This window comes from Chlorocebus sabaeus, chromosome 13 (assembly GCF_047675955.1).
Source record: "Chlorocebus sabaeus isolate Y175 chromosome 13, mChlSab1.0.hap1, whole genome shotgun sequence".
Lineage (NCBI taxonomy): Eukaryota > Metazoa > Chordata > Mammalia > Primates > Cercopithecidae > Chlorocebus > Chlorocebus sabaeus.
In genome coordinates this window covers 74399981-74409316 of record NC_132916.1, presented here as the reverse complement: position 1 = coordinate 74409316, position 9336 = coordinate 74399981, and positions in this window count along the sequence as shown.

Sequence of the window (9336 nt, the reverse complement as noted above, 5' to 3'; positions counted from 1 at the left end):
TTGTGACAGTTAATTTTATGTGTCAGCCTCACTGGGTTAAGGGATACCCAAATAGCTGACTATGTCTGTGAGGGTGTTTCCAGAAGAGACTGGAATTTAAATCAGTGGACTGAGTAAGAAAGATTTTTCCTCAACCTGTGTGGGTGGGCACCATCTAATCAGCCAAGAGTACAGAGACAATAAGGTAGAGAAAAGGCAAATTATTATTATTTTTTTTCTGGAGCTGAGACACCCTTCTTCTCCTGCTTTTGCCTGAAGATGAGGATAAAGATTTGGAGGGAGAGAATGTAAAGGGGAATAAGGTATCTTGTAGAGATGATTTCATGGAATTTACATAAACTAAAACTTTTCAAATTATATACTTTCAATATATGCAGTTTATTATGTCAATTATACCTTGATAAAGTATTTGTTTTTCCAAAAGGATAGCTGTTTACTTCTCCTCCTCCTAAATTTTTTGGAATAGTTTGTGTAGGATTGGTATTAGTCCTTTAAATAGTTGAATTCAACAGGTGAAGTCATGTGGTCTTGGGCTTTCCTTTGATGGGAAACTATTATTATTAATTCAGTCTCATTACTTGTTATTGGTCTGTTCGGGTTTTCTGTTACCTTGTGGTTCAATCTTACAGGGTTGCATGTGTCTGAGAGTTTATCCATTTCTTCTGGGTTTCTTAATGTATTGGCATATAGTCATTCATAATAGTCTGTAATCATCCTTCCAACTTCTGTGGTATCCATTGTAATGTCTCCTTTTTCATCTCTAATTTTATTTATTTGGCTTTTCTCTTTTTATTTTAAGTTAGTCTGGCATAAGGTTTGCTAATTTTGTTTATCTTTTCAAAAAAACAACTTGTAATTTCATTAAACTTTTATTTTTTTTAGTCTCAATTTCTTCTATTTCTGAACTGATCTTTATTATTTCTCTTTTATTCATTGGATTTGGTTTGTTCTTGATTTTCTAGTTCTTTAAGATGCATCATTAGATCATTTTTTTTGTATTTCTACTTTTTTGATGTTGACATTTATTGCTATAAATTTCCCTTTAAGTACTTCTTTTGCTGTAACCCATAGGTTTTTGTATGTTGTGTTTCCATTGTCATTTGATTCAAGAAATTTTTAAATTTTCTTCCTAATTTCTTCATTGTCCCTTTGGTCACTGGTAGCATGTTGTTTAATTTTCACATATTTTTATAGTTTCCAAAGTTCTTCTTGTTACTGGTTTCTAGTTTTATTTCATTGTGGTCATACAAGATAGTTGATATAATTTCAATTTTTTGTTGAAATTTTTGAGACTTGTTTTATGCTTTAACAGAGGGTCTATCCTGGAGTATGTTTCATGTGCTAATGAGAAGAATGTGTATTCTGTAGCTGTTGGATAAAATGTTCTGTAAATGTCTTTCAGGTCCACTTGGTTTATAGTACAGATTAAGTCTGATGTTTCTTTGTTGAATTTCTGTCTATATAATCTGTCCAATGCTGAAAGTGAAATTTTAAAGTTCTTAACTCTTATTGTATTGGGGGGGTCTACATTTCTTTTTAGCATTAATAATGTTTGCTTTATATATGTGGATGATCCAGCATTGAGTGCATATATATTTACTATTGTTATATCCTTTTCTTGAATTGGACATTTATCATTGTATAACTATTTTTTTTTTGTCTCTTTTCACAGGTTTTGTCTTGAAATCTATTTTATCCTATGTCATGCTAGCCCCTCCTACTCTTTTTTTGTTTCCATTTGCATGGAATAGTTTTTTTTCCTTACTTTTCAGTCTGTGTGTCTTTATAGTCTTTATAGGTGAAGTGAGTTTTCTTCTAGGCAGCATATAATTGGGTCTTATTTCTTTATCCACTCAGATACTCTGTCTTTTAATTGGAGAATTTAGTCCATTTACATGCAATGTTATGTAAGAACTTAGTCGTGCCACTTTGTTATTTGTTTTCTGAGTGCTTTGTTAGTCCTCTCTTCCTTTCTTACTATCTTTCTTTGTGCATAAGTGATTTTGTTCTGGTAGAATGTTGTAATTTCTTGCTTTTTATTTTTTTGTATTTATCTAGTATAGGTTTTGACAATGTGATTACCGTGAAGCTTGTAAAAATCATCTTAAAACCGTGTAAACTGACAACTTAACTCTATTCACAAAGAAAAACAAAAAAAAAAAGCAAAGAGAAACCTAAAAAAACTCTACATTTTAACTCAATTTTTCAATGTTTTAACCTTGTTTTTTCTCTATACCCTTTGATATTATCTATCTCTGAACAAATTGTTGTAGGTTTGTCTTTTTGTCTTCACACTAAATATGTGAATGTTTTATACAAGTTTAAAGTATTAACATATTCTGTCTTTGTCTGTTTACCTACTTTTACCAATGAGTTTTATACTTTCAGATGATTTATTGTTGCACACTAGTATCCTTTCAGATTGAAGGCCTCTTTTTAGCATTTCTTGTAAGACATGTCTGATGTTGAATTCTCTCAGGTTTTGTTTTTTTGGGAAAGTCTTTACTTCTCCTTCATGTTTGAAATAAAACTTTGCTTGATATAGTATTCTAAGTTGAGAGTTTCCAGAATTCTGTTTCCAACAAGGTTGCTTCTTATTCCTGTTTATGAGTTTTAAACTGCCCAATCTGTACTTTGTGATATTGCATAGATTACTGTTAACAGATCACTGTTACTGTGATGTCTTGATAAGAAAATTTATTGCCCCTAAAGCTTCATTTCCAGACTATTTTATACTAATCTATCATTAATTGGACAACAAAAGGAAATGAAGTGTGCAACAGCAGAGATCAGTATTTTTCTGAAATTCTTGATTAGCAGGAGTTAATTCTTTCCATTCCCCATGTAGCATTGGTTCGGAGAGTTCTAGAATTGTAATTTTAACCAGTCAGAGGAGACCATCTTCCTGGGCAGGAATTGTGGGGTGGTAAAGATAAGAAGGTGGTGGAGGCCAGGCACAGTGGCTCACACCTGTAATCTCAACACTTTGGGAGGCCAAGGTGGGTGGATCACCTGAGGTCAGGAGTTTGAGACAAGCCTGGCCAACATGGTGAAACTCCATCTCTACTAAAAGTATAAAAATCAACCAGGTGTGGTGGCACATGCCTGTGGTCCCAGCTACTTGGGAGGCTGAGGCAGGAGAATCACTTGAATCTAGGTCTGGCCCTCTAGAGAAACCTGACTACTACAGATGGTGGTACAAGGAATGGTCCTAGAGGAATAGAATATTAAGGCTATAGTTCATTGGTTTTGGGGTTTCCAGATTTGGCTGCTTAATATGATTAGACCCCAAAATGCTAAGGATCTACTTCTGATAGTATGGAGAACACCAAGAGCCTTTATTGTGAACAGGTTAGAGAGTTATAGAAATAAATGCACTTGACACTCCTGATTCATTGCTCATGAGGAGCAAGGAGTTTAGTGACTCTATACATAATACCTTTGACAACATGTAGCGAACCAAGGAACATCATGAAACTGGTTGGTTGCTCCTAAATTCAGTGAAAAAAGTGATGAAAGAAAATGTTGAACTTGGGGATTCTCTCTCCTGGCTTCAGAAGCAGATACTGAGCCTCAAATCTGCTAAGATTGCCCTGAGTGAGAGTCTTATCTCCTGTAGAGAAAGAGCTGAAATTGTGGAAAAACAGATATAAGCTCTTATCATGCAAGTGGCTGACCTGCAACAAAAGGTGCATGCACAGCCTTGCCAGGTGTCTACTGTTAAAGCGAGGGCATTGATTGGAAAAGAATGGGACCCTGCAGCATGGAATGGGGATGTGTGGGAGGACCCTGATGAAGCTGGGAACACTGAGTTTGTAAACACTGATGAACCTTTTTTGCCAGAGGAAACAGCTTCTCCATCCCCAGTAGTGGCAACATCCCCTCCCAGACCCATGCTGCCATCAGCCTTTCCACCTTTGCCTGAGAAGATAAACCCTGTGCTGCCTGAGGACACAGTGGTGGCCTCCCCTGAGGCAGTTGCCAGACAAGATAATCTTGATTCTCTTCAGGAGCCACCCCCAACACCTCTGTTTGCCTCTAGACCTATAACTAAAGTCTGGGCGGGCCCCTAGAGGTGAGGTTGACAGCATGACCCATGAGGAGGTGCATTACACTCGAAAAGAATTGTTTGTGTTTTCTAATTTATATAAACAGAAATATGGAGAACAGGCATGGGAATAGATATTAAGGGTGTGAGATAATGGTGGAGGAAACATAGAGTTGGATCAGGTTAAATTTATTGATTTGGACCCACTAAGTAGGAACTCTGCATTTAAAGTTGCAGCTCAGGGAGTTAAAAAAAGGTTCTAATCGTTTATTTGTTTGATTAGCTGAAATATGGACTAAAAGATACCCACTGTGAGTGAGCTGGAAATGCCTGATCCCCCTTGGTTTAATATAGAGGAAGGGATTCAAAGGCTAGGGAGATTGGGATGGCAAAGTGTATTAGGCACTTCAGACCTACTCATCCCCGCTGGGAGAGTCCAGAAAATATACCCTTGACCAATGCCTTGTGAAATAGATTTGTGAGGGCAGCACTTGCATCTTTGAAGAGCCCTGTAATTGCTCTTCTCTGTATGTCAGATATAACAGTGGGAACCACTGTCACTGAACTACAAAATTGAAATACAATGGCAATAATTGGATCCCAAGGTGACAGGTGCCAAGTGGCAGCACTCAACTGTCAAAGGCAAGGTGGGTGTAGCTACCATAATGGACAGCAGAAGCAAAGCAGCAATCAGAGTAGTCTGACTCATGTAGAGCTCTGACATTGGATAATTAATCTTGGTGTTCTTAGAAGTAAAATTGATAGGAAACCCACTACATTCCTACTTAATTTACACAAGCAGAAAATTTATAGGTCGAGTGGACAAGAGACTAATTTGAATTATAAAAACAGAGAATCATGGCCCTTCAATCAATTTCCAGACTTGAGTCAGTTTACAGACTCAGAAATCCTTGAATGAAGGGGAGGCTGGATCCCCCTGAGGAAGGACCCCACTGCATTACCAAGAATTTAGGCAGTGAATCTTTCTCCCATCCTTTCCCAAGGAGACTTCCAGTCTTTTACCAGGGTAACTGTGCATTGGGGAAAAGGAAATGATCAGACATTTAGGGGACTACTGGACACTGGCTCTGAGCTGATGTTGATTCCATGGGATCCAAAACATTATTATGGTCCTCCAGTTAAAGCAGAGGCCTTATAGAGGTCAGGTAATTAATAGAGTTTTATCTCAGGTCTGACTTACAGTGAGTCCAGTGGGTCTCCAGACTCATCCTGTGGTCATTTCCCCAGTGCCAAAATGAATAATTGGTGTAGACATACTTAGCAGCTGGCAGAACCCCCACATAGGCTCCCTGATTGGTAGGGTGAAGGCTATTACGGTGGGAAAGGCCAAATGGAAGCCATTAGACCTGTCTCTTCCTAGAAAAATAGTAAATCAAAAATGATATTGCATCCCTGGAGGGACTGTGGAGATTAGTGTCACAATCAAGGTCTTGAAAGACACAGGGGTGATGATTCCCACCACATCCCCATTCAACTCTCCCATTTGGCCTGTGCAGAAAACAAACAGATCTTGGAGAATGACAGTGGATTATCGTATGCTTAACCAAGTGGTTAATGGAAGTGGTATGTATGTGATCAGGCTTGACCAGGTCCTGAAGGCACAAGTAAGTTACATCAAGCAGTGTCTCAAATGCCTATGGTCTCCATTCCTGCCATCCTGCCTTCTCCCATGGCCTTATGGGCAGTTCCTTATGATCATTTGACAGAGGAAGAGAGGACTAGGACCTGGTTCACAGATGGTTCTGCACAACATGCAGGCACCAACTGAAAGTAGACAGCTGCAGCACTATAGCCCCTTTCTAGAACATCCCTGAAGGACAGTGGTGAAGGGAAATCTTCCCAGTGGGCAGAACTTTGAGCAGTGCACCTGGTTGTGCATTTGCATGGAAGGAGAAATCCCCAGATGTGTGATTATATACTAATTCATGCTCTGTAGCCAATGGTTTGGCTGGATGATCAGCAACTTGGAAGAAGCATGATTGAAAAATTGGTGAAAAAGAAATTTGGGGAATAGGTAGGTGGATGGACATCTCTGAGCGGTACAAAACTGTGAAGATATTTTTATCCCATGTGAGTTCTCACCAATAGGTGACCTCAGCAGAGGAGGACATTAATAATCAAGTGGATAGGATGACCCATTCTGTGGACACCACTCAGCCTCTTTCCCCAGCCACACCTGTCATTGCCCAATGGGCCGATGAACAAAGTGGCCATGGTGGCAGGGATGGAGGTAATGTATAGTCTCAGCAACGTGGACTTCCACTCACCAAGGCTGACCTGGCTATGGCCACTGCTGAGTGCCCAATTTGCCAGCAGCAGAGACCAACACTGAGCCTTTGATATGGCACCATTCCTTAGAGTAATCAACCAGCTACTTGGTGGCAGCTTGATTATACTGGACCTCTTCCATTATGGAAAGGGTAGAGGTTTGTCCTCACTGAAATAGACATTTACTCTAGATACGGGTTTGCCTATCCTGCAGGCAATGCTTCTGCGAAGACTACCATCTGTGGACTCACAGAATGCCTTATCGACCGTCATGGTATTCCACACAGCATTGCTTCTGACCAAGGCACTAACTTTACAGCTAAGGAAGTGCAACAGTTGGTTCATGTTCTTGGAATTCACTGGTCTTACCACATTCCCCATCACACTGAAGCAGCTGGATTGATAGAATAGTGGAATGGCCTTTTGAAGTCATAATTAAAACACCAACTATGTGACTATACTTTGCAGGGCTGAGGCCAAGTTCTCCAGGAGGCCATGTATGCTCTGAATCAGCATCCAATATATGGTACAGTTTCTCCCATAACCAGGATTCACGGGTCCAGGAATTAAGGGGTGGAAGTGGAAGTGGCACCACTCACTATTACCACTAGTGATCTACTAACAAAATGTTTGCTTGTTGTTCCCATGACATTATGTTCTGCTGGCATAGAGGTCTTATTTCCAGAGGGAGGAATGCTGCCACCAGGAGACACAACAGCAATTCTATTAAACTGGAAGTTGATTGCCACCTGGACACTTTGGGCTCCTCCTACTTTTAAGTCAACAGGGTAAGAAGGGAGCTACATTGTTGGCTGGGGTGATTGACCTGGAATATCAAGATGAAATCTGTCTACTACTCCACAATAGAGGTAAAGAAGAGTATGCATGGAATACAGGAGATCCATTAGGGCATCTCTTAGTATTACCATGCCCCGTGATTAAGGTCAATGGGAAACTACAAGAGCCCAATCCAGGCAGGGCTACAAATGACCTAGATGCTTCAGGAATGAAGGTTTGTGTCACTCCACCAGGAAAAAAAACTATGACCTGCTGAGGTGCCTGTTGAAGGCAAAGGGAACACAGAAAGGGTAATAGAAGAAGGTAGTCATCAATACCAGCTACAACCACATGACCAGCTGTGGAAATGAAGACTGTAACTGTCATGAGTATTTCCTCCTTCTTTTGTTAAAAACATGTTTGTGCATGTGTACATGTGTATTAAGAAAATATCTTCATTTCCTTTCTCCTTTGTCATGTGACATAAGATTTATTTACTTCACATCAGCATTTAAGTATTGTTAACTTTATGTAACAGCTTCAGGTTGGGAGTTGGTGCATTTCTGGTTGTATGAAGGATAGTTGTATTATGTTAGATGTAATTATAACCTTATTATTGTCTTTATTTGAAGATTATGTGTGATCTTAGGAGATGTTTATGGGTTCGAGTAGACAATGGTTGGACTTGTGATGGTTAATATTGAGTATCGACTTGATTGGATTGAAAGATACAAAGTATTGATCCTGGGTGTGTCTGTGAGGGTGTCACCAAAGGATATTGACATTTGAGTCAGTGGGCTTGGAAAGGCAGACCCACCCTTAATCAGGTGGCCACAATCTATTCAGCTATTCAGTTAGAATACAAGCAGGCAGAAAATATGAAAAGAGAGACTGGCCTAGCCTTCCAGGCTACATCTTTCTCCCATACTGGATGCTTCCTGCCCTCGAACATCAGACGCCCAAGTTCTTCATTTTTGGAACTCAGACTGGCTCTCCTTTCTTCTCAGCCTGCAGATGGCCTATTGTGAGACCTTGTGATCACGTAAGTTAATACTTTATAAACTCCCCTATATATATATGTGAATATTCCATTAACTCTTTTCCTCTAGATAACCCTGACTAATACACTAGGCAAAGTACCTAACTTTACTGACTCTCACATTTCATTTCCTCATTTTAAAATATGAGGATAATAATATCTGTCCAACTTACTTTACAAACACCATAAAATTTCAAATAATACATTGTTAAAATCTGGTCATATAAATGCAAAAACTCAAATACAATTATTGCTATGCATAAAAAGACAAGGACTATATAATCTAAGGGGACTTTTAAACAATGCATTTAGATGAGGACAAATGAGATCACTTTTCCTTCCAGAATGATCAAGAACTGGACAAGATTACAAGATTACCATGCAAAGGCCATAGGTGAAAATCAATTCATTTATTGCCTATGATGCATTTGCCTTTGCCACTGAGGTCTCATGAAATTTCTGGTTTTGTCTGAAGCTTGTTGTAATCTGATGCCTGATTCTTCCATGGGATAGCATGCTGGGGACATATGAAGTCATCTGAATGTACTGTTATGAATGTTCTCTCTCATGAGTAATTGTACCCCACAACATAACGGATTGCCCAGTTACTATCATGTAATGATGGTAGTACCAGTGAAAAAGTAAAACGTGTTGACAAAATTCATGGCTGCTTAACAAGGGCTTTTGATATACCCATCCAGGCTATTATTTAAAAAGTGGATGTTGACTACTCACAATTTGCAGGAATCAGGACAGAGTCCATGCCATAGTGCTATTTTGCTTTTTTCTTTCTCTGAGTCTGAAGCACTTAAAGTGGTATGAATTTTCCTAAACAGCATTTCAACAATTCACATATTATTTGGTTTTGAAAACTCCATGCCTATGGCTGCCTCCTCCCCTTTCAATTCTATTGTGTTGGCTGCAGTAACACCTCCAGTGCAAATTCATTTATAGTCTGGGCACCAGCAAATTAGAGTGGCTTGAACACCCTACAGGGAAGCAGTTATTCCATCCAAGGCCTCTTATTGTCCTCATCATGCTACGAATTTCTGCATAATGTAAATGTGCATTTGCAACTGCCTATTATTGGCTTGTTGCTGACACCATAGGTACTATTATCAGAGTGGGCCTGGCTGTCTCTCTTTTTCTTCTCTGAAGAGTCAGGTTGGCATTCTGACATTTG